The sequence below is a fragment of the Leopardus geoffroyi genome, chromosome D3, assembly GCF_018350155.1.
Source record: "Leopardus geoffroyi isolate Oge1 chromosome D3, O.geoffroyi_Oge1_pat1.0, whole genome shotgun sequence".
Taxonomy (NCBI): Eukaryota; Metazoa; Chordata; class Mammalia; order Carnivora; family Felidae; genus Leopardus; species Leopardus geoffroyi.
In genome coordinates this window covers 1,960,770-1,986,467 of record NC_059339.1, presented here as the reverse complement: position 1 = coordinate 1,986,467, position 25,698 = coordinate 1,960,770, and the positions used below count along the sequence as shown (strand labels likewise).

General features: G+C 58.3%; 1 protein-coding gene and 1 long non-coding RNA gene across 9 annotated transcripts in view; one reads left to right on the top strand and one right to left on the bottom strand.

The window, feature by feature from the left end:
- RIMBP2 (RIMS binding protein 2) overlaps positions 1–25,698 on the bottom strand; it is a 227,505-nt gene that overhangs the window by 127,130 nt on the left and 74,677 nt on the right. The window contains exon 1 of one of the 8 annotated variants that reach the window (XM_045459513.1): positions 18,856–19,062. The exons of 4 other annotated variants lie outside the window; for them this stretch is intronic. The gene's annotated coding sequence lies outside the window, so the exon portion shown is untranslated. Of the gene's footprint in view, positions 1–18,570; positions 18,694–18,855; positions 19,063–25,698 lie in introns of those variants that run through there. 3 more of the 8 variants (XM_045459519.1, XM_045459511.1, XM_045459524.1) reach the window with 3 other exon arrangements.
- Positions 13,644–16,710, top strand: LOC123588475. Its single transcript, XR_006707861.1, has 2 exons — positions 13,644–15,454; positions 15,536–16,710. It is a non-coding gene; the product is annotated as an uncharacterized LOC123588475 (long non-coding RNA).

The window sequence follows — 25,698 nt, the reverse complement described above, 5'->3', positions numbered from 1 at the left end:
ACCAGGCGCCCCTGTGATGCTCTTTTTCCAGTGGGGCCCCTGCAGATATAACCAGTTCAGACGAGGTCGTGCGGGAGGAGGGGAGAACGTGAGTGAGCCCCCACCTTGTGCACCAACACACGTGCCAGCAGCCTGTCCACAGGAGCCTCAGGTCTGTGGCTCAGGGTAGGAGGCACCCACGGGAAAGCACAGGCAACATGAGCTGTATTCGTGGGCTCTGCGGGCTAAGCCGCGTCGACTGGAAGGTCTGAAGAGGGGGCGGGACACGGAATGCACTCAGACTTCCACGACGTACCACCCTCCCCTCCCCCCAAACGACACGGGATGTTTCCAGAGGCCCCTTTCTCTCCGACGGCGGGAGAGATGGCAGGTCCCCTTGAGCCCTCTGCTGCCGCCCTCGTCCCCCTGGAGACGCGGGACAGCGCCTGACAGGTGCTGGGCCCCTATGTGGGTCCCTTTCTGAGCTTTTATTCTTATCTGTCAAAATCTGCAGGACACAACAAGGAGGGCACTATCATTATCCAAAGTTCATCAACAGAGAAAGCCAGACACAGAGAGAAACCCTGCCCAATGCACACACTAGCAGGTGCGGGGGGAGACCTAAACCCCACAGCCTGAGCTCCTGAGGGGCCACCGGGCAGTGGCCTCCCCAGCAAAGACTCGTGATTTCTAGGAGTGCCTGCAGCCAGATGAGGGACTGGGGGGGACCTCCTGACCCGACCACAGCCAGGTGAGGGACTGGGGGGTGACCTCCTGACCCACTCACAGCCAGGTGAGGGACTGGGGGGGACCTCCTGACCCGCCCGCAGCCAGGTGAGGGACTGGGGGGGCCTCCTGACCCACCCGCAGCCAGGTGAGGGACTGGAGGGGACCTCCTGACCCGCTCACAGCCAGGTGAGGGACTGGGGGGGCCTCCTGACCCGCCCGCAGCCAGGTGAGGGACTGGGGGGGGGGACCTCCTGACCCGCCCGCAGCCAGGTGAGGGACTGGGGGGGACCTCCTGACCCACTCGCAGCCAGGTGAGGGACTGGGGGGGGGACCTCCTGACCCGCCTGCAGCCAGGTGAGGGACTGGGGGGGACCTCCTGACCCGCCCGCAGCCAGGTGAGGGACTGGGGGGGCCTCCTGACCCACCCGCAGCCAGGTGAGGGACTGGAGGGGACCTCCTGACCCGCTCACAGCCAGGTGAGGGACTGGGGGGGCCTCCTGACCCGCCCGCAGCCAGGTGAGGGACTGGGGGGGGGGACCTCCTGACCCGCCCGCAGCCAGGTGAGGGACTGGGGGGGACCTCCTGACCCACTCGCAGCCAGGTGAGGGACTGGGGGGGGGGACCTCCTGACCCGCCCGCAGCCAGGTGAGGGACTGGGGGGGACCTCCTGACCCGCCCGCAGCCAGGTGAGGGACTGGGGGGGGGGACCTCCTGACCCGCCTGCAGCCAGGTGAGGGACTGGGGGGGACCTCCTGACCCGCCCGCAGCCAGGTGAGGGACTGGGGGGTGACCTCCTGACCCACTCGCAGCCAGGTGAGGGACTGGGGGGGACCTCCTGACCCACTCGCAGCCAGGTGAGGGACTGGGGGGGACCTCCTGACCTGCCCGCAGCCAGGTGAGGGACTGGGGGGGGAACTCCTGACCCGCCTGCAGCCAGGTGAGGGACTGGGGGGGACCTCCTGACCCGCTCACAGCCAGGTGAGGGACTGGGGGGGACCTCCTGACCCGCCCGCAGCCAGGTGAGGGACTGGGGGGGGGACCTCCTGACCCACTCACAGCCAGGTGAGGGACTGGAGGGGACCTCCTGACCCGACCACAGCCAGGTGAGGGACTGGGGGGGACCTCCTGACCCGCTCACAGCCAGGTGAGGGACTGGGGGGGACCTCCTGACCCGCCCGCAGCCAGGTGAGGGACTGGGGGGTGACCTCCTGACCCACTCACAGCCAGGTGAGGGACTGGGGGGGACCTCCTGACCCACTCACAGCCAGGTGAGGGACTGGGGGGGACCTCCTGACCCGCCCGCAGCCAGGTGAGGGACTGGGGGGGGGGACCTCCTGACCCGCCCGCAGCCAGGTGAGGGACTGGGGGGGACCTCCTGACCCGCTCACAGCCAGGTGAGGGACTGGGGGGGACCTCCTGACCCGCCCGCAGCCAGGTGAGGGACTGGGGGGGGGGGACCTCCTGACCCACTCACAGCCAGGTGAGGGACTGGGGGGGACCTCCTGACCCGACCACAGCCAGGTGAGGGACTGGGGGGGACCTCCTGACCCGCTCACAGCCAGGTGAGGGACTGGGGGGGACCTCCTGACCTGCCCACAGCCGGGTGAGTGGGCTGGAAGGCAGACGGTCCCCTATAGACGCTCCAGCCCCAGTGGGCACCTTGACTACAAATTCACAGTGGACCCTGAGTTCGAGGACCCAGCTACATTGTGCCCGGATGCTGGACCGTCAGAAACTATGAAACAGTAAACAGTAAATGTGTGCTGTTTTATGCCATTGATTTTAGGCACTGGGTGACTAATAAAGCTACCTTGAGAGATTGATGAAAAATAATTTCAATCATGTTTTGACCCCGGAGCTGCGGGTACACAGCACTGTGACCTTGCTCAACACCCACCTTCATTTGGGAACAAATCGTGGACGCGAGTCAGACGTGCCCCCCATTTCTGCCTCCGCCCACCTAGTGGCTGGTCTGAGCAAGACTTTCACCCCATGATTCAGTTTCCTCACCTGAAAAGTGAGGGCGAGGACAGCATCTATCTCATCGGGTTGCTGGGAGAAGTAAGCGAACAGGTGTAGCGTGTGCAGGGGGCGGTGCCCAGACCAGGGCCCACGAGCAGGTCAGGAGGCCACCCCGGGCTCACTCACCTGCTCCCGGATTACTCCTGTCACCACTGCCACTGTTAGGGGTATTTGCTTCTGCCCACCAACTGAACTTCACAAGGACAGGGTGCTCCGGGTGGCTCCCGGCCACGCCCACCCGGTCGCTCTCGTGCTGTCTTGGGAGAACAGCTCCCTAATGACACGGGAGCCATTAGCACCACAGATAAATCTGAAAATAAACGTCTCCGCAGTTACGATCAGCTTGGACATATGGGCTCATAATATTTTGCGATCGCCAACAGACACACCTCTCTATGCAAACAAACACAGCTGCCAGGGTGGGGCTGTGCTTTCGTACTCCTGAGACTCAGCACGGGCGTCTCCTCGCAGAGACGGTGGCAGAGACATCGGCCCCGGGCCCCTTCTCCCAAGGAGGGCCCCGCTCGGGAGCGTGTGGGCAGCGACGTGGCCCAGAGCCAGCCCGGGACTGAGGCAGGTGCCCCAACACCCCAGCCGAGTGGGTCCCGTCCAGGATTCAGCAGGCTCTTGAATCGCTTTGTGAAAACAAAGATTCTCCTCAAGCAGGTCTTGCAAGGAGAGCCTGTGATTCTGCTTTTCCAACACGCTCCCAGGTGAACATCTGTCCTTGCGGACACGACGTGAGGTTGCATTTTACTGGCAACACGGTGTTTTTTCAAATAACGTATTTACTTGGTCACAACATTGAGACTGTCAAGTAAGCCAGAACCTGGGTTTCCGCCAACCACAGCTCCTGCTTGTGGAGGGCGGACCGTGGGCGGGGCACGGCGCCGAGGTCCCCGTTTACCCGGCACCTCCCAGGCCTCGCACCCGCGACTCACCGACTGACCAGGATCCTGGCTTGGAAGCCACAAATCCCACCTGGCGCCGCCTTCTTTCCCCCCCAGCTCTGCTGAGATACAGTTAACCACACAAAACACTGTGCAACTTTAAGGCGCACACAGCCTGATGATCTGATACATGTAAATCCCGCAATATGATTACCACGATGAGCCGAGCTAACCTCACTGAGCATAAGGTCAAGGTCCAGCCGTGTTGCTGCAAACGGCGGGCTCTCCTCTCTCGCGACGGGACGCTATTCCATCACGTACAGACACCGATCCCTTCGTCGGCGGACAGACGCTCAGCGACTCTGCCGCTTTCTAACTAGATGGCCTCAAGCAGGCGACCTAACCGCTGCGTGCCTCAGACTTGCCAACTGTAAAGTGAGGGATGATAAGACTCCTCTGAAGGGGTTGTCTACCGACCCCCCGTGTGTGCACGTCTATGCAGAGCTCTTAGCAATACTTTGCATAAGAGCAAAGGGCTGGCACACGGCAGACGTGGAATTCAAATACGACCCGATGCCAAAGGCTGGGGTCTTGTTTGATACAAGATGTGGGAATTACGACCCTCACAGACGGAGCCAGCGAGGTGCAGAGAGCTGCCGCAGCTAGAATTTCCACTTCCCCACTATGCTCAGTCAATGTGCGGAAGAGCTCCTGGGGGCCAGATTCCAGGCTCCGTCACCCTTAGCAACCGCTCTCCTCCACTAAACTTTATTTCCCTTTCTAATTTCACGGCAGATTTTTAAAAAAATTTTTAAATGTTTATTTTTGAGAGAGAGAGAGACACAGGGGGCGAGCGAGGGAAGGGCAGAGAGAGAGGGAGACACAGAATCCGAAGCGGGCTCCAGGATCCGAGCCGTCAGCACAGAGCCCGACGCGGGGCCCGAACCCACGAACCGTGAGATCGTGACCTGAGCCGAAGCCAGATGCTCAACTGACCGAGCCACCCAGGCACCCCTCGTTGCAGATTTAATATCTTAGAGGGGAGCATCTAACTCTGGGTTTCTTGCCCTCAGCATTGCTGGCACCTGGGCTGGGGGAGTCTCTGCTGGGAGCGACTGTGGGGTCCAGCCCAGGGCCTTTCACACCATCCCTGGTCTTCCTCCACTCGGTGCACGGTACCCCTCCCCCACCAGCGGCGACACCCAAACTGTCTCTAGACAGCCAGCCTCCCCACCCCCACCTTGAGAACCCCGGGACTCGTCTAGAGCCCCTGTCCCCATTATCAGACTTGTCTTTTCTGTGATCCACTTTAACGAGTTAGGGGAGCAACTCATAAATTACGTTCGTCTAAACCAAGCGTAACCCTACGTCCGCAACAAGTGCTTGACTGCGATACGTCAGTCTTTCAGACAGCCCAGAAATTCTCGTCGCTTTCCCACCCCTGAAGAAAACAGACTGGAATTTCTTTGGAATCTGGTGTTCCAGGTTGAGTGGTGTCCTCCCAAAAACCGCACGTTGAAATCCTCACTAGCCCTCAGAGCCTCAGAATGGGACCTTATTACCTGGAAACAGGGCCCCCACAGGGGTAATGGTTATGATGAAGTCACACTGGCATAGGGCAAACCCGAATCCAACGTGACTGGTGTCTCATAAAAGGGGAACAGTGGGGGGGGGGGGGCGGTGCCTGGGTGGCTCAGTCGGTTCAGCGTCCGACTTCGGCTCAGGTCATGATCTCGCGGTTCGTGAGTTCGAGCCCCACGTTGGGCTCTGTGCTGACAGCTCGGAGCCTGGAGCCTGTTTCAGATTCTGTGTCTTCCTCTCTCTCTCTGACCCTCTCCCGTTCATGCTCTGTCTCTCTCTGTCTCAAAAATAAATAAACGTTAAAATAAAAAAATAAAAAAAAAGGGGGGGGAACAGTGGGTGCAGACACAAGGGCAGGGACACGAGGCAGATTTCGGGATGTGCTTCTACAAGCCCTGAAACATTAGGGGCGGCCAGCGGACCCTCAGACACGGGAGAGAAACAAGGGTAAATCCTCCACAACCCCAGAAGGAACCCAACCAGACGCAGCCTTCCAGCCTTGGGCACCGTGAGAGAAAGCTGGACCCATGCAGCTCACAGGAGTCTGTGTTGCGGCAGCCCCAGGACGCCGGTGGACGGGGGGCCCTGCTGGCCCGGAGCCCGGCGTGCTGTGATCTTCACCGACGTCTCTCCTGCCGCCAACCAGGGCTCACCTGAACACAGGTAGGGACGCCCCGGGCCCGCATCAAGGCGGTCAGACAGCAGGGTGGGATGAACTGGGAATCCGACCGAAGGGTACGAGCCATCCCGACCCTGATCAACACGTTCTCCTCCGGAGCGGACGCATGAGCCCTTACTCTCTCGGGGCCCAGAGCTGGTCTCTCCCAGCTGTGATTTTTCTAGTAAACTGAATGCAGACAGGAAAATGAGGAGCTCACCTAGCAAGCAGTGGGAGATGCAGTGGCCTTCAGGGCCGGCCTGATCCAGGGCCCCACGCTCTGAAGGCCTGCGTCTCTGCTCTCCTGAGTCCCAAACCCGCCCTGATCTGAAATCAAGACGGGCTCCGTCCAGTCCACTCGCCCACACGGCGTCCGAGGGGAGCCAGAGGGAGGCGACCTCTCGAAGCTCGCTCAGGAGAAAGGAAAATCTCTTCCAGAAGCCACCTGTAGGCCTTTCCTGACCTCGGACACCCCACCCGCCGTCCGGGGCGCGCTGTCCCAGGGCGGAGGGCATCTCCGAGTCCGGTGGATCTGCGCCCCGGCTGCGGGCCACCGGGAAAGCAGTGGCTACCCAAACAACACCGGGCCTGCGTTTGGCGGGAGCAAGATGGATGTTCCTAGACGGCCAACTGTCCCCTCGACTCTGCAGCAGTTGTCTGTGTCTGACAGCTTGTCAGAATTCCGCGGGGCACCTTGGAGAGTGACGGGGACTGAGCAGGAGTGACTCACGGTGCATTAAATAAAGTCTAAACAGAAATCTCTGACAGCATAACGCGGTGTGACTGGTGGCTGGGGGAGACAGCTTTTGACTGATCTACTCTTTCTCTCCAGCTGAGGACCACGCCAGACGCCGAGAGCCCACGCTCGCCACGGAGAACGAGTGAATCTGGTGGGAAACGGTTACCCCGCTATCGGTTCTAGGTCTACGAGGCCTTCTCAAGAACCGTTTAAAAGTCTTGGGTGCCAGGGCCACCGAAGGGCCCGCCCCATCAACTTCCTGTTTGCCTCGTCCTTTCAGCCGGTCGACCTTTTCCTCCCGCAAATGGATGAGTTGCCAGACATTTGAAACACCTTCCCGTGTCCTGCTGAGCCCCTCTCCCCCACGAGACGCTCGGGTGGCCGGCGTCCCCACCTCGAAGTCCGGTAATCAGCTCGAACGTGAGGAAGGTAAATTGGTTCAAACACAAAGTGGAAGAGAAGGTCAAACGCGCGTCTGAATGTCAGGGAGGCTGAATTTCCAGATCCAAAGTTAACGGGGAAAGTTCGGGTTTTGTCTCCAGTTAGTAATGAAGTTGCCGTGAGCGATGAGCGCGAGAACTCGGAAAGGGAGACTCCTGGTTGAGACTCCAATGGACTCACACTTTAATGCCAGCATCCTTTGAAAGGATAAACAAATACACCCTACTGCGGCAAGGGCTTTATTGATGTGCAATTATTTTTTTTCCATGATGTTTTCTTTTTTTTTTCTTTTTTAATGTTTATCTATTTTGAGAGAGATTGAGAGAAGCAGGGGAGGGGCAGAGAGAGAGGGAGAGACAGAATTCCAAGCAGGCTCTGCACTGTCAGCGAAGAGCCCGGCACGGGGCTTGAACCCATGAACCCTGAGATCACGACCTGAGCCAAAGTCAAGAGGTGGACGCTCAACCGACTGAGCCCCCAGGAGCCCTTCTGTGATGTTTTCTGACACCAGCTCACCGTTGCAAAACGCTGGCTAAGTGACCCTGCACACAAGCTGACGGGGTTCCCAGCTCACACACCACTGTCTCTCCCTCCACGGCTCAGTCTCCAGAGGGACCTTGTGAGACAGAAGTCAGCTTATGTCCCTCTTGCATTTATAACCCTGCAATGGTTTTCTGTTGCAATTATACAAAAAAAGCCAAAGTCCTTCCTAGGCCTCCAAGGCGTTATGTGATCCATCCGACTCCTCATTTCCTGTTACTTCTCTCCCAGCTCACTGGCTGCAGCTGCACTCCTCTCACTGTTCTCAAAGTGAGCCTGCGGTCCCTACCTCAGGGCCTTTGCACTGGCTGTCCCCTCCCCTGGGAAGTTCCTCCCCAGATACCTACTCAGCGCGCTCGCCCGCCCTTCAAGACTTTTGCTCAAATTTCATCCTTCACGGAGGCCACTCTGACCCCCTTTTACAAAATTTTAAACCTCCCAGTCACACCCTCCCCCCTTAACACTATATTTTTTCCCAAAGTATCTCACGTTGAAACATGCAACATCTTTTACTTTGTTAACACTTTTTAATCATTGAGATGAGGGGACGCCTGAGTAACTCAGTCCCTTAAGCGTCTGACTCAGTAGATCTTTTAGAGTATTGGAGCCACACTTGTCCACACAGCAGCATAAAAGCTAAGATGAAAATTAACAGCCAATGAATCGAAACCATTTATTTCCAAGTCGTAGCCATACAGCATTCTGACTTTGCTGGAAAAGTGGGAGTGGGGACATTCAATTGTCTTTTGGATAATATTGTTTTTACTCTGAAAAAGGAGAGATAAAAATCTGAAAACCCACATTGGAGATGATGCACTTTCTGTCCAGCAGTCTTTTTTTTTTTTTTTTTAATGTTTATTTATTTTTGAGAGAGAGAAACAGAGAGACAGAGAGACAAAGTGCGAGCAGGGGAGAAGCAGAGAGAGAGGAAGACACAGAATCTGAAGCAGCTCCAGGCTCTGAGCTGTCAGCACAGAGCCCGACACGGGGCTCGAACCCACGAACTGTGAGATCGTGACCTGAGCCGAAGTCGGGCGCTCAACCGACTGAGCCCCCCAGGCGCCCCATGTCCAGCAGTCTTATTAAAGCTCTCGGTGAGAACCACGCGATAGAAATTCGTCATCAACACAAAGGGTTGCCTCTGTGAATGGCCTGAGCTGCGGCCACACCCACGAGGTGGGTGGTTGGGGGTGGGTGAAGAGATAGGACAGAAAAGAATAAAGTCTCTCTAAAGGCAGAGAGTGAGGGATGTGTAAAGACAGCACAAGCGAGAAAGTTGGTAAATACAGCAGAGGGCAGACTGAACCGGCTTATGTGAACAGTGGTTCCCTCTGGGGAAGCCCGAAACACAGAACATAGTCCAGGAAAACTAAAATTCTCTAGAGCAAAGGGCACTTTTGAAATATCTAAACTGCTGAAAATTTCAGAAGCATATATTCAGCTTGTTAAGCGTCAGACTCTTGGTCTCGACTCAGGTCATGATCTTGCGGTTCGTGAGTTCAAGTCCCGCGTCGGGCTGCGTGCTGACCACGTGGAGGCTGCTTGGGATTCTCTCTCTCCCTCTCTCTCTGACCCTCCCCAGCTCACGCTCTCTCTCTAGCTCTCTCAAGATAAATAAACTTTTAAAAAAATGCATGTATTGGTATAATCATTCCCTGCAGATTCATACAAAACAGGAGTGATTTAAAAATACAAAAAAGCAGGCTTGAGACGTGAGGTTTTCAGGCGTGGGTTCTGAAATACGAGAGCATGAAAACGGTCACTGCCCCACAGCAGCCCTGTTTCTACCGATTAAATGGGCTAATGTTTATCGACTTGTTTCTTATAAATTGGGTTCTATAACGTCACTGTTTTGTGACTGCCCCTCATTGGTCTTCCGATGTCCCCTGGTGGAGGGGGGGGATATCACCTCTTACCCAAACCCCCCAGTCTGTCCTCGGCCCCCTCTCTGACTCTGCCAGGGGGGACACTAGGGCACGGGAAGGATGGAGGGAGGGGCCACCCCTTGAGTTTCCTGTCACCCAGGTCCCTGCAGGGCACAACCGGGAAGGGGCAGAGAGCCCAGTGGCCACAGCTGACTCCCATGTGCATTTCCCCCCCATTCTTCCCGGGGCGGCCAGCATCCCGCTCACGGGCCTGCCCACCATGTGTGTGGGCTCTGACAACCCAGCACTGGGGGGGGGCTAACCATTGGGCGCCCCTGTGCCGCCTGAGTAGCAGTTCTGCGTATACACGTGACGTTCTCTCTGCGGAAGGACTGGCGTGGTCTCAGTCTCCTGCCTCAGCCCCGGGGACGCGCCTGTGTCTCTCAAACAAGCCTCAGTCTCTCCTACCCTCTCCGAGGGTGCCTCGGAGCTATCTTGTCAACACCGCCTGCCACACGTCAAGGAGGAAAGACGGGAGCGGCCGTCACAGAGCCATCATGTGTCATGTTTCCTCCCGGAGATTTCCCGGGGATCTGAAATCTAACATCGGGCTCTCCCTGCCTGGCGCATCAGGTGAGGCTCTGAGGGTTGTAGGCAACAGAAATGGCCGTGGGCGATCTTATGCTGCAGGCAAGTTCCCTGCAGGCTGGCGGGGCCTTTCCTAACAGCCGAAGCAGAGTTCAGCAGCCAACCTGGTGACAGGGGAAACCCGGGACATCTCAGGGGCTCACCGGACGAGTTTGAGAACTTTCCAGAAGGCTGCAATTCTTGCGCTTCAGCTCCTGAACACCTTCGGTTCTCAACAGTAAATTCCCAGGAGCCCGAATCGGGTGGCCAGGCTTGGATCTGTGGCGTCTCTGCTCAAATCAGCCCCTACAAGTGGGCGGGGTCTCATGGTGACCACAGGACCCTGGAGCCAGCGTCAGAGAATGGAAACCAGATACTCGGCCCTTTGATCCTGATTCCTAATACCAGGCGAAGACGTCACACCCTCTGCGGGAAGCTGGGGAGCAGCGAGGAGACTGCTCAGCAGCCCCCCCAGACGCCAGGGCCACTCAGAGTACCTGTCACACGCACAGACTCTCAGGCTTGGTGCACCTGCCCCTCCCCAGTGCTCACGGCTAAACGCTTTGCTTAGAAACAAACATTTCTGTTCTCCAACCCCAGAGTCAAATCCCATGCAAATGATCTGCTGCAGGGGCACCTGGGGGGCTCATTCGGTTAAGCATCTGACGCTTGATTTCAGCACAGGTCTTGATCTCACAGTTCATGAGACTGAGCCCCACGCGGGGCTCTGTGCTGACAGTGTGGAGCCTGCTTGGGGTGTCTCTCTCTCTCTCTCTCTCTCTCTCTCTCTCTCTCTCTCTGTTTCTCTCTCTCTGCCCCTCTCCCTCTCACACTGTCTCTCTCTCAAAGATAAATAAATATACTTAAATCAAGAAATGTAGGGGTGCCTGGGTGGCTCCGTCGCTTAAACGTTCAACTTCAGGGGTGCCTGGGTGGCGCAGTCGGTTAAGCGTCCGACTTCAGCTCAGGTCATGATCTCACGGTCCATGAGTTCGAGCCCTGCATTGGGCTCTGTGCTGATGGCTCAGAGCCTGGAGCCTGTTTCGGATTCTGTGTCTCCCACTCTCTCTGACCCTCCCCCATTCATGCTCTGTCTCTCTCTTTGTCAAAAATAAATAAACGTTAAAAAAAATTTTTTTTAATGTATAAAATGATTTGATACATACTCTTTCGCGACCTCTTTCTTTCAGCGAGATCCTACGAGGCGGGCAGATCATCCCGAATATCATACAGGTGTTTACAGAGGGGTAAAAACTACTTCTGGACGGGAGGGTGTCATCCAATGAGAAAAACCGTAGAAATCCCTAGGGTTGGTTTCTAAAGTGCATATATCCCTCCCTGCACCGCCAGCCCCAACCCCTGAGCTGCTGATCGGTGACGGGAACCTCCGGTGGCCATCCCCCTGCCAGCGGCCGGCACCGAGCAGCTCGGGCACGTGTCCCCGCACATCTCTGACCGCAAGTCCGGGCGGGACGCCTCGCGCACACGGAGAACCACTGGGAACAGGGACAGGCGGTCGGGATCAGGAACCCAACACACAAAGAGGCCACCGCAAGGGCCTTCCGCAGGGGAGGGGACGTCTGTCATCTTAGCCCCTCGGCCGCCTAACAGACTAAATTCTTGTTCTGCACAAAGCCCGCCCCGTTCCGTCCACTCTCCTGAACGAGCCACGGCCAGGCCACAGAACCTGCAGGCCTGGTTCCCAGCGTGCCCAGAAATCCAATCTGTGTAGACCGGGCATGACTGGCGTTCAGAAGGCATCGACGGAAGCATTTCTATAAGTAACGACCTCAAAGAACGCCAGTCTCGCCACGTAAATCCAGTTGGGGCACAACTGAACAGGAAAGGACCGCCGCTCTGTTAGCCTCAAAATGACGCCTCTCGGTCGCTCCTACAATTACGGATGCTGTGGGAGGGAAGGCATGGGACACCTCCTGTCCGTCCCCCACGTGTGACTCACTAAAACTTGACGTCTTAAGCCTCCCGTTGGCATGAACACGGGGAAGGAGAGAAAGGTTGGCGTGTCAGCACCTGAAGGACGGCAGCGGGGGCCGGGATGCAGCGTAAGGCCGTGCGTGGGGGGCCGGGACCCCCCGATTCGTGAGAGGCTCCACCAAGGTGCCAGCTCCCGCTGTCGTCCCGGGAGGGGCCTCGGAAGCCCGTCTGAGCGCCCACGTCCTTGTATCTGCCCTGACGGTGCCCACCACTGGCGTCGTGAGACCCCGCGAGGTGATGGGCAGCGCTGGGCAGGGCGGCTCGCCCCTGAGCGCGTGGGGACAGCGATGACCACGTGCTGGCGGCCACAGCAGTTACGTGGGAGCAGTAGGAGTAAATAGCAGACGGGTGTAGTCAAGTCCGGGGAAAAAGTGATGATCCACTCGGCAAACACTTGCTGAGTGCCCACTGGGTGCCGGCCACCGTCAGACTCACCGGGAACCAAACGTGGGGGCAAACAGGCCGAGCCCCCGCCTTTGTGCAGCCTGGGGCTGAACGTGTGGCAGAGACGGAGAACAAAAACACTGCCTGAAGTGCAAATCGACTGTGGTCACTTCCACAGGCCGGGAGAGCGGCCAGCGGCCTGTCTGTGAACCTGGGGCAATCGGAAGGGAGGGGGGAGCGGGCGGGACCGGGAGGACGGTGTGGAAGCCCCGAGGCAGGAAATACACCTGCCGCTGCACCTTGGCCGTGCACTCAGGCTCCCGTGGCCACTCAGCGCCTCCCAGACACGAGGTGAGGACCAGCACCCGAGGCCCAGCCAGACGGCAACTTGGGTGCTCAGGGCCACGGCCTCATCAGGAAAAGCAAATAATAACAAATATACACGTATAAAAATATCTGTTCTTGCAACACATACTATATAACTTTATTATTTTGTAATATATAAATACGTTAAAATATGAATATATAGATTGGGGCGGGGTCAGAAGTTACTACGCTCCTGTATTTAAAAATGTCCTCAGGGGTGCCTGGGTGGCTCAGTCAGTTGAGCGTCCGACTTCGGCTCAGGTCATGATCTCACGGTTCGTGAGTTCGAGCCCCGCGTCGGGCTCTGTGCTGACAGCTCAGAGCCTGGAACCTGCTTCGGACTCTGTGTCTCCCTCTCTCTCTGCCCCTCCCCTGCCCACGCTCTGTCTCAAAAGTAAATAAAACATTTTAAAAGATGTTTAAAAATATATATATATAATAATAGGGGCGCCTGGGTGGCTCAGTCGGTTGAGCATCTGACTTTGGCTCAGGTCATGACCTCACGGTTCGTGGGTTCGAGCCCCACATGGGGCTCTGTGCTGACAGCTCGGAGCCTGGAGCCTGCTTCGGACTCTGTGTCTCCTTCTCTCTGCCCCTCCCCCACTTGTGCTCTGTCTCTCTCTCAAAAAAAATAAATAAATAAATAAATAAAATGTGTAAAGAAATCATTTAAAATGTCCTTTATCGGGCCCCTGGGTGGCTCAATCCAGTAAAGTGTCTGACTCTTAATTTGGCTCCGGTCATGATCCCGGGGTCGTGGGATCGAGCCCCGTGTGGGGCTCTGTGCTGAGCGCGGAACCTGCTTGGGATTCTCTCTCTCCCTCTTCCCCTCTCCCTGTTCACTCTCTCTCTCTCTCTCTCAAATACTAAAAACCATCTTTAATCAGTGTTCTTTCTCATCAGTAGGATCACGCAGAGGCCCGTGCATGCACATGTGTGATGTCCACAGGAGACGCAGGTGAGCCCAGGGCATGAGCCACAGACCGGTGCCTGACCCTGAGGATCTGGGTCCCGACCCGTGTCCTCCCGGCCCCCTGGCCGAGGCGTGAGGGGGCCTCGCGGTGCGGAGGGGGCTCAAACAGCGAGAACAGGCAGGGAGGTCCAGGCGGCTCCTCGAGCCCACAGGCCTCTGAGACGTGAGTGGTGCTGACGCCTCCCGCGGCCGCTCCAGGCCTCAGGGCCAACTGTCCCGTGCAGAGACCCCCCACGCACACGCACACTCCCTCTCGGCTCTCCTTCCAGCCACGCCCACGCCTCTGCAGGCCCAGGACGGGATTCAGACATCCCAGAGGAAGCGGGGCTGCTGTTCCTGAAGGGAATTAAAAGCCACAAGCAGGGAGCTAAGCCGCTGGGGCTGCGGCCTCCTCGCGAATTTTCTTTCACGTGGATTTTCCTCCCACTAAGGCGGTGCTCGTGCAACACGGCCGGGCTTTCGTTTTTCTCCCTTCGAGAGGATTTCTAGTGAAACGTAACCAGCTAACAAGGAAATCGCCAAAATGAGGTCTAAAAACCTCCATCAGAAAGTTTAACATAAAATCCTGTCACACACAGCACGTGGTTTCAGGCCGTAGAAAGACAAGCTCAAGGCGCGGCCCCGGCGGGCGGCCGTCACACACACGCCTCTGCCCCGCGTCACCCGAGGGAACGCGCCACGCGGGAGAGCCACCAACACCCAGAAACGCAGACGGGGAGGGGGACGCCCTCGGCCCCAGTCAGCGTCAGAAAATCCTCACGCGAGAGCGCCCGGGGCACATCTGTTCTGCTCCCAGAGACAGAAGGGGTTTTCCACGGCAAAGTATTTCCTTTAGCGGAATTTCTGCTCTTACTGTCACTGTATCTTTTGCACAGACACCATTCTGAGTGTGTGCGCGTGAGGACGTCTGTGCCACTCCGCCTGGGACGCTCCTCGCAGGTGTGCCCTCGGAGGCCAGACCGCGGGGGTCGAAGCTGCAGCCCACAGACAGCTGCACATTCCCAGAGTTCTGGGGACACAGAGGCTCGTGGGCTGGACCATCTGTGGCGCATGGGGAGGGACACGCCTGGGCACACGCAGGGTGTGGCCTGTGGCTTCCCGCCTGGATGCTAGGAAGGACACCCGGGGGCCGCCCCACCCGACACGCAGACCTCCCGCATCATTCTGATGCCACTTCCTGGGCACAGGCACGGCCCTCTCTCAGCCACGCCACGCACGGGGACTGGCTCTCCGCTCCTTCCACTCACAGGGAAGACTGACACCCACACACGTACACACACACCCGCCCAGGCCCCTGCATCCGGTGGCAGCGTGTGACCAGCTCTGACCAATGAGCTGCGAGCAGAGGCACCTCTGGGCCCGAGGACTTCATGGCTGGTGCTCCACACTCAACGCCTCCGGCGAGGCAGCCGGCAAGCGTCGGCGGCTGGTTACCAGACCTGCCGGGCCCCGAGGTGCCGCAGGGAGCAAAGAGCGCTGCGAACCCAGGACGGCCGTGCAGCTTGAGCAGGAGATCAGCCGCCGAGATCGGGAAACACCTGCTCCTGCAGTGTGATCTCAGCTTTCCAGCCTGAGATTTCTACTACCCTCAAGTCGCAACAGCACGCGTGTGAAGTTTCGGTCACAGCCACATCGTCTATCAATAAAAACCCAAGATGTTTCCAGGTGCGGTTTTGTTTTCTCGCTGTTACAAACAATGCTGCACTGTATGTATTTATGTGTAACAGTTACCTATTATCTTTCCAGGAATGCCTTCCACTGGAAGCCGGCAGTAGTCAGAGGGTAAACAAAGAAAAGAAAGGCAAGGCAGCAGAAGATAACGTGGTTTCAGGTCCAGGGACACGAGCATTTCCTGGGCTCCGCCCTGCCTGAGAGGCGAACCGGGCTCCTGTGTCTGGGGGCCCAGCAGGGTGGCCCACGACCCCCCCGAGCCCCCAGCAGCCCGCCTCCAGTGCAGCCCAGCGGCCGGTTACCTCCGCCCTGAGCAGCGGCCCGGGGAGGCGCGTCCTCCAGAGGCAGCAGACGGTCCCCGCGTGTGCACGTGCCTGCACACTTGCTCATATCCAGGACCGCAGCCATCGCCCAAAAAAGAGAATCGAACCAAACTGTTCCTGCGTCCTTGCCAAGTGGTGGGCAAGCCTTCGTCTCACTGGGCCTGGAAAACAGAGCGAGCTGGGGATTAAGAGAGAGCTGGCAGGGCGGGAGTGACGTCCCGGAGCCACACGTGGGAGCCCGGCCCGGGAGCCAAGAGGCATATGCGTGCGCCACCATATGCGGGGCTGTCTGGTGGCCCCGCGTCCTGAACGACTCACGCCAGGAGGGAGATGGCGGGATGGCCTGTTTCCATCCCAGTGAGGGGAGGCGCGGAGCCCGGGGGCCAAGAGCCTCTTGTCGGCCCACCTGGTCGGGATGGGCCAGGCGACCTGGGAGGATGACCCACCCCCGTCGCTGTCGCCGGAGCTGGGTCCACACCCTCGGGTTAAGGAGATGCAGCGACACCAGGCCGGCTGAGTCCCGTGGCGGCCCCAGCGGGCCCCTCTCCCCCTGTCCCGCCAGCGCTGCCCGGGCCGCTCGTTACCACCCGGCCCCCTCGTTACCACCCGGCCCCTGCAGGCCTGTGAGTCTGCAAGGCCTGACATCACAAAACCCATGTCAGTAAGAAAAGACCGAGGGGGGGGGGGGAGGGCACCTGCTGGGACGAGCACTGGGTGTTGCACGGAAACCAACTTGACGATAAATTTCATACTAAAAAAAAAAAGACCGAGAGGAAACGGACCACGGTAAAGAGTGTGAGCGCGGCTAATTGTTTTTCTGCTATTGATTTCCTCACTCTTTGTGAGATGTGTTTCAGTCGCTTAGAAGTATTGGGAAAGTAGTTATTAAAATGACCACGAGCGCTTTCAGCCGGGGAATACGCACTTTGCCTGTCTCTTCCAAAATCGTTATTTTTCATAACCCCGTCTGGCCCCGAGGGGAATTCGTAAATGAAGACGGGGAAGGGTCGGGGGCACTGGTGCCCTACAGTGTCTCACACCCGGAGGGCTGGCGGCTGCCCACGTGGATCGCAGCGCGCCATGGGTGATCCCACGCGACCGGCCAGGGCCTCCCATCGGCGGTGCCCGCGGAACGCGCTGGCACGGCCCCGGGGTCTCAAGCCTCCGCACCCGCTCCCCCCCCATTCTCGCCTCTGCAAGCTTCAAAACCCAGCACGAGCCCCACCTCCTCCAGGAAGCCCTCCTGTCCCCGCTGAGCCTCCAGTCCCTCCTCGTGCCCCGAGCTCCGGTGAAGGTTCCCCTTCACCCCCTGTGCCACAGACACATATCATCTACTCCGTTCATATGAAAGTGGTTTTCATCCAAATCGAGTCACTTGCTTTTAACGCTTCTGCAAACAAACCCACCTCAAGGAGACGGGCTCTCACGGCACTGAAATGGAGAATCTTGGACTCTAAACGGTGACCAGAAACATACACACCACCTACACCTCAGGTCAATCTCAGCTAACCTTATTCCGCCCCAGTCCCTGCACCCGGGACCTCCCCTCACACAAGAGCCACAGGGAGAGGGACCCTGTACAGACGCGTCAGCACCCACCCCAGACGCCCCCATTTTCAGAAACAGAAAGGTTGCGGGAGACTAGATGCCATGTGACCGAATGTCACCCAGAGTGTCTGGGGCCACGTCCATAGCCTCACCTGGTACACACCATTTTATTCTGTCACCTGTTTAACATATGGATGTCTTGTTTCGTTCCCAAATGAAACCGTTAGCATCACGGACAACGGCTTCCCCCCCCCCCCCCGCCACCTGGTGTCCTCCAAGGCGACCGCACGGTTGAGCCCTCAGAAGATATTCAATACCACGTACACTTTGATGACACGGGCGTCCCAAACACGATTAAAATTCGTCTCTGGTACCTGCAAGCCCCAGGGGGCATTTGCCACGAAGGGATCGGGGACTCGTCTGAAATGAATCCCCTCCGACTTCTGTGCAGAGCGACCTGGGCTCAACACTGTGCAGACTGGCCTTGAGTCCTACGCCCTCCCTGAGAAGGTCGGTGACCTACGGAGCTCACACTTGCTCACCAGTGACGGAAAAGCAATGTCCTCGTCCCCAGCAACTGTACCGTGCTATTCAGCCACCGTCAACGACCGGAGCCGTGAAACACACGATCCCTCTCAGGAAGTCCCTGGCGGGGGTCACCAACCCCATCAACCCCAGCAAGGTGAGGCGGACTCACACGCACTTTCACAAGCCTCCAAGCACACACGTCTTTGCTCTGTTTTGCGTTGCTTTCTGCTAAAACGAGTAGGAACAGACTTGTGTTTTAAAAAGAAAGCTCCCGGTGAAAAGCCCTCATTTACGCTTCAAGGAATCAGGTCTCTTTCTGCAAACAAAGCTCCCCAGCTGCCCCAACAAGGGTCCTCTGAAATGTCAGCTGGAGGAAAGCCTCGGCCCCGAGACCAGGGCAAGCTGTGCGTTTCAGCCCCTTGTTCACAGGCAAGTCATTCCCGACGGCCCGGGACCCGACGGGGCGCGCGTTAACCACCCAGCTCCCCGACCCCCACCACGCGCTCCAGCGGGCCCCTGCCCACCGCCCTGCTTCGCCTGGGACTGAGGGGGGCCCTCCCTGTTGGGAAACAACACGAACCTCCCCCCCCCCAGAGATCCTGCCTCTGCGGGAGCTGCTTCCCCCAAAACACCCTCTGTGCCCCCGCCCTGCATTTACTGGGCCTCACCGACCACCCCCCCCCGCCCCACCCCACAAACCAGCCCTCCTACCAGCGGGCGCTCCCTGCTCTGCCTTGGCCTGCGGCCCCTTCTTTCACGGCTCTACAATCCGCCTCCCAGGGACTTTGGGAAGTCAGACCCGCGTGGTCCCCCGTCCTGCCTGCACGCGACAGAGGGCCCACGAACGGCACCGAGCGCCCCCCCCCCCCCGCCCCCCAGCAACTCTCCTCCTGTTACAAAACATGCAGACGGCACCCACTCTCCTCTCTGGAAAAAGTCCCTGCGAAGTCTTCCAGCATTTTTATAGGTTTAGAGATTTATTTTGTAGCATCAGACCTTTAGTCCATCTGGAACTTGTTTTCCTGTGAGGTCTGGAGAAGGAATGTGACAGCACGTGTTGTTCAGATCGGTCGCACAGGTGCTCACGCCCAGCTCCGTGCAGGGAACCGCGTTCGTCTCACCACCGATCTGAAATGAAACAGTCCCAGGGACCAAATTCGTCCGTGAGCTAATACTAACAACAGGCAGCCTTTACTGAATACGTGCTCTGTGCCAGGCTGTGGTGGGCATACACAATGTTATGCATGGTTCACCCCGTTTTATCAGCAGGGACACTGAAGTGGAGACAGTTCAAAGCAGCGGATCTCAATCCGGGGCCCCCAAAGGGGAGGGAAGGCCCGGGGCGGGGGGGGGGAAGGTCTGGGGGAGAGCAGGCTGGGACAGGGGTGGATGGGCGCTCCAGAGGGAAGGGGAGTCTGGTCTGAGCCCACGAGGCTCTGTCGTCTCCGTGAAGAAATGTCCTCCCTGTGGACACCCCAGACTCGCCCGCACGTTGGAATTACGGGGGGCCCCGGCCACACCCCAGCCCAGCTCAGTCGGGCTGCGGGGGGAGGGACGGGCCTGCTCAGGAACGCCGTTCTCAAGTCGCCTTCCGGGAAGGATTGGGGCTCTGACACTGTGACACAGCCCACTGGGCTTTCCTGTCTTTACGGGAAACTCATGGAAAGATGTTCCACGTAGAAGCACCTGCACCAGGATGGCAGACCCCACGCCGAAAAACCAGGGAGGCTCACCGCTGACTCACCCAGTAAGAAACCGTCTCGGTAATGAGGGCTCTCAGCGACACCGAGCACCCAGGAGACAGACGCCCGACTGAAGAGCGTCGTCCTGACCTCGGCTGAAGCCTCGGTCATTCCCATTCGCCGGCGGAGAAGACGCATAATTGTTCCTAATTAGCAGCCACCATCCCCCCCCTCTGGAGACTCCCCTGCGAGGACGACGCACAGAGGCCAGACAGCCCAGAGCAACCGCCCGTCCCCTGCCGGGGGAAATAATCCCCTCGAGGCACCACAGAGGCTCCCTGCAGCCCTTGGCCGGCAGGGGAAAGCCTGGGTCTTTGGGCTAGAGACAGACATGAAAGGTCTGCATCCACGCCAAGTTTCCACACGGAGGGGCTTGCGATGCTCCCGGACAGAGACCCGGTCCGCGCTCCTGGTGGAGACCGCCTCCTGCTGGGGGAACAGCCAGAAGATTCCACCTTCCAGTTTGTCTCTGATACTTTTCAAGCAATGCAGCTTGAAAACGTCATCCTGGAAAGGCCGCGATCGCAAGGGCTCCAGCTTCCGTTTTATCAGCAAGACGTCCCTCACCCCGTGAGCCGCAGCCCTGGGCACCAGGCGCACGAGCCCCCCACGTGGGGGGCAGGCTCCCACCCCGAGGAAACAGGGCCGCACGGAGTCGTGGCCGAAGCCTGATGCGCCAGGGTCCTGAGTACAGACAGACACTCGCTCTAGGTTAACAGACAGCGCGCCGAAATCCTCAGCGACTCCTGCCGGCTCTCACACGGAGACAGCATACGTGAACCAGAGACAGCGCGTCCCCGTGTAGAGCAGGGTCGGCAAGCTTTCCCTGTAAACGGCGGGCGACGTACGTACTCCCAGATCTCGCACACTAGACTCAATGCCACCGTTGCCCGGCGAATGCCGCTGTGGATGATCCGTGGGCAGACAGGCGTGGCTGTGTTTCGATAAAACTTTATTGGCACAGGTGGCGGGCTGGATTTGGCCCGCGGTTTGCCCACTCTTCTGAAGCGTTGAAAAGTGGAGAATAGAGAACATCGGAGCTCCCAAAACCAAAGTATTTGGGGGGACATCTGAGAATAAAAATCCTGTGCCTGGGTGGCTCAGTCGGCTGAGCATCCGACTTCGGCTCGGGTCATGACCTCACAGTTCGTGGGTTCGAGCACCGCGTGGCGCTCTGTGCTGACAGCTCGGAGCCTGGAGCTGCTTTGGATTCTGTGTCTCCCTCTCGCTCGGCCCTCCCCACCCCTCTGTCTCTCAAAAATACACAAACATTTTAAAAAAATGGTTTTTAAATCGTGTCCTAACCCAAGATTAAGGTCACTTCTCTGTGAAGGTACAGGGCTGCCCTAGCAAATTACCACTAACGTAGTGGCTGGAAAAAGTCAGCAATTTATTCTCTCCCCATTCAGGAGGCCAGGAGCCTGAGATCCAGGCGGGGCAGGGCCACGCTCCCTCCAGAGGCCCCAGGGGAGAGTCATTCCTGCCTCGTCCCACGGCTGGGATCTGCCAGAACTCCAGCCTCTGCCTGTGTCCTTCTCTTGGTCTCTTACAAGGACATCGTCACTGGATCGAGGGCCCACCCAGATGTTCCAGGGTGAGCTCATCTAGAGCCATGACTTACTTATATCTGCAAAGACCCTCTTCCCAGACGAGGTAAATTCACAAGTTCTGGGGGTTCGGGCATGGACATAGATTTGGGGGAGCCATCATTCAACCCACTGCAGACATATGAAAATTATCTGTTGTTCTAAAATTCAGATTCAGCTGGGCTCCTACGGAGGTGATGAGTCTCGGCATTTCCCGGGGGCCGAGCGGCGGAGAAGCAGGGACAAGGCTGTGTTTGCCCGGCGGCCAGCACCACGCACAGGAACTCGCCACCGTGTCTGCAGGTGAACTCGGTCGGCACTGGGCCAGGGGCTGTGGGGCTGGCTGTCAGCTGTGTCTCCGCCAGCAGGATGTGAGGGGTGCCGTGCCGTCACTCGACTGCGTCACAAGAGGGGGCAGATCTGGGTGTGTCGGTGGCCTGCTGCACCTGCAAAGCTGAGCCGGCACAGGCTCCTCCCTTCCCACCTGCCACCGTCAGCCCGCAGGCTTATCTGGAAAGTCCCCATCGTCCCTGAGTTTCGGTGAGCACAGGGAAGGAAGCAGAAGGGAACAGAACTCTCCCCTCTGTTCTCAGCCCAGCCTCTCCGGCCCCCATCTCTTCCGCGGTGAGCGTGCCCTCCGGCCACCACAGAGGCAGCACGGAGAACAGGGCCGTGGCCGACGTGCCGGCCCGTCGGGCACATCTGTGAGAAGGGCCCATCCGGGGAGCGGAGTCGCCGGGATGCCGCGTTGCCTGGAGCAAGGCCCACGGCTGCTACCCGGGTCCCCTCGTCTCTGCAGCCGGAAGGAACGTCACAAGCCAGCCCCCGGCCACCTCACCCTCCGGCCTAGCCCTCCACACCCGCTTCTGTCAGCACTGAGTACAGGTGCCATCGGGGCCCCGGCCCCTGGAGCGCACCTGTCCTGTCAAGTCCCTCCGCCTGGACGATTCCCACCCGTGCCTGATGTGCGAGCCCAGGGGGTACCTCCTAAGGAGGGTTCATTTATGGAATTAACAAGTAAACACCATATACATTCGGGGTGGACAGCGTGATGTTTTGACACGTGTGTACGTCGTGAAATGATCACCAGATCAGGCTGACGGGCATCGCCACCACCTCACCGTTACCTTTTGGTGCAGGTGGTGAAATCACGTAAGGTCTATCCTCCCTAAGGAGGGGGGTTTTCCCCAGTTAAAGTGATCTCTCGCGTCTCGCTTGCTCAGGGCGGCCTGAGATGCCCAGCATCACAGAGCTGACCACGTCCATATGACAGGGCTGCGCTGACACCGCTCAGCCACCAGAAACCCAGAAGAGCTGAGCGGACCATGGCTGTGTCTGCTCGGGCCCCCAGGGCATCCCACGGCGACGGGCACAGCGGCGGGCACACTGCAGGTGCTGGATGAACACACCGGAATTCAGAGACCGAGCCCATTCTCCCGGATCGCCCAGAGCACGGACCACACGACGGCCACCTCGCCCGGCTGCAGCGGGGAGACTGGGAAGCCGTCCTCGGCAGGCAGCGGAGCCCGGTGGGTGGTGACGGGCAGGTGCACCGTGATGTGTGTGGACCCGTCTACGGCACGTGTCAGATCTTCTCACTTCTCGAGGAAATCCGGAAATGCTGACGTTTCTGTGAAGTCTCTCGACGTGCAAATGTGAGCATTCTTTCTCTTTCAAGCACTGCGCGTGTCAAGGACAGCACCACTGTCGGAGGGCAGGGCCCCGCTCACGGACGGCTGGATGGGAGTCCCTGGTGCGTGTGGTGGGTAGGACAAGCAGTCACAGGCGCAGGCTCGTCACGAGCCGCTCCGTCCGTCCGGCATCTCCAGAGCGCCTCCTGCTTTCCTGCCCCAACCTCTACGTTTGGGGTTTCCACTTACGGTACTTTTCCCGTGGCAGGTTCGCAGCGTGGCTGGCGTGGACTCCTGCGGGGTCCACACCCCACCTGCATGGCACTGTGGTTGCGATAATCCGTAATACCGAAAGCCTGTGTCTGTAATCCACAAAGCCCCCGACAGCAACAATACCCTTGTATCCCTGAAACAGCTTGGGGGGGGGGGGGCAGTGAAGAAAGCATGGGTGTCCGTCGTGGACCCTCAGACACGCGTGATCTGTTCCTTCCCTCACCTAGCAAGCGGAGCGAGCATCTGTCAGGGGCAGGGCCCGGGACCAAAGTGCCAGCTCTTTGGTGGCCAGGCCTCGGCGAAGGGGCCGACCCTCAGTCCCAGCTTCTCACCGCGCGACCGATACCACAGGGGGGCTCCTCCGAGTGAGGAAAACATGGCCCATCGGGGCCAGCTGTATCAGCTGAGGGGTCATGAGCAGCGTTTTGCGGACAAACAAGGAGAGAACAGAACAGAGTGGAACAGAGGCTGCAGACGCGAATGCACCGAGCAGGGCAGACGGGGGACTTGCCTTCCAAGGTGTGGGTGCACGTGAAATGCCACCTCCCTGTACCCCCTGTGTGCGTCTTCCATGACTCAGGGGCAAAAATGCCTGAAAAATCACTGCTGAAGTTACAAATCCCGAGAACTTTTGGATTCACCTCTTCCCTCTCATTTGGGTGGGAGATAATGTCCCGAGAAAGCTACTGTTCCCCAATAGTCACACGACTGGTACACAACGACGCTCCCCAGTAGTAACACGGCCAATACACGACATTCCCCAGTAGTAACACAACTGATACACGACGTTCCCCAGTAGTAACACAACTGATACACGACGTTCCCCAGTACTAACGCGACCAACTGATACACGACGTTCCCCAGTAGTAACACGGGCTGATCCACGGCCCCAGTGGTTACAATGACGACAGCAGCCGCAGCTAGGAAAACTCTGGGCACCACAGGGGCTGCTGTAATGCTTCTGTGGAGTCAGCAGGGCCTTTGCACCTGTTACTACCCCATGAGGCACACGCAGGCATACCTGTGAGCCGCTGCAAACACAGCGAAGTTCAATAATGCACTGGGTGGCGCCTGGGGGGCTCAGGCGGTTAGTTAAGCGTCTGAGTCCTGATCTCGGCTCAGGCCACGACCTCACGGTTTGTGGGATCGAGCCCCGCACTGGGCTCTGTGCTGACAGTGCAGAGCCTTTTTGGGATTCCCTCTCCCTCTCTGTACCTTCCCCGGCTCGCATGAGCTCGCTCTCTCTCTCTCTCTCTCTCAAAATTTATAATAAGTAAACATTAAAAATAATAATAATGTGCCCAAAGGCTTGTGGCTAGTTGGGGTCAGGGCCTGGACTCGGCCCCAGGAAGCCCAGCTGCACAGCCCGACCTCACGACCAGCTCTCACAGCCTCTCGAGACAAACCCAGCCAGAGCCCCCATCTGTGCCCTGCAGCTAAACTGAGCCTATTAAAATCACAGCCTTTAACAAACTTTTCGAGTTGCCTTGAAGAGTTAACAGCTGTGATCGCTTTGGAATTGGCAGAGAGGCTTGTGTTAGAGACAGGTGTACGCGCTCATACACCAGAGGAAGGAAATGAAAACACCACCTTCGAGACTGTGGCTCCGGGGCGTCCCGGGGGCTCAGTCGGTCAAGCGTCCGACTCTTGGTTTGGGCTCAGGTCAGCATCTCACGGTTTGTGAGTTCAAGCCCTGCATCAGGCTCTGTGCTGACAGTGTGGAGCCTGCTTGGGATTCTCTCTCCCTCTCTGTCCTGCTGGCCCACTCACTCTCTGAAAATAAACTAAAAACAAAAAAAAAAAAAAAAAACAAGACTGTGGCTCCAACTGGGCTCCCTGCTACTGAGGAGGGCAGACACCCTCGCAGCTAAGGCTCCAAGAGGCTGGAGTTCTAGAAAGAAAGAGCACAAGAGGCTTCAGAACAGATGCGCTGGCGTGCAGGTACGGAAAACTTGGTGGCATTTACCAACCCAGACAGACACCTGACACCTCCCCCGTGCCTCACACCTCCCCTCTCGGAAAACCTGTCTCAGAGCGACCTCACCTCTCTGGAATACGCTGCTCTGGCCGAGAAGGCGGCCAGAAGTCCCTCTGCGTCACCAGAGCAGAAGTGGCAAAGCTGTGCCCTGACTGCATTCAGCGTGTGCTCCTGAGGACCCCCTCAGACCCTCCCTCGGGACCTACTCACTCTTAACCTACACACAGTCCTACCTACTCCGCTGATTCAGTTTGAATTCACGGCCGACTGCAGGCAGCGGGGGCAGCAGTAAACAGACGCACAGGAATCTGTTTGCAAAGAAGCCGAGGACGATAACACCAACAGGCACATTTATTGAGCACTTATTGTGTGCTGGTCACCATGCCACAGGCACCGCCTACATTGCCTTGCGGAATACTCACAGGTCCAGGTCAACCCCCATGTCTCGGGTGAGGGAACCAGGCTCGGGGGATCCCCCCCCCCCCGCAATGCCACACAGTTGCAAGACTGGGATGGGAGCCCAAACCATGGGGCTCTAGACTCCCATTCACAACCACGGCTCTGTAGCAGACCCTTGCCCTGCAGGAGACCTACCGAGAGGGACCCCACGGGGACAGGGGCTGGCACGT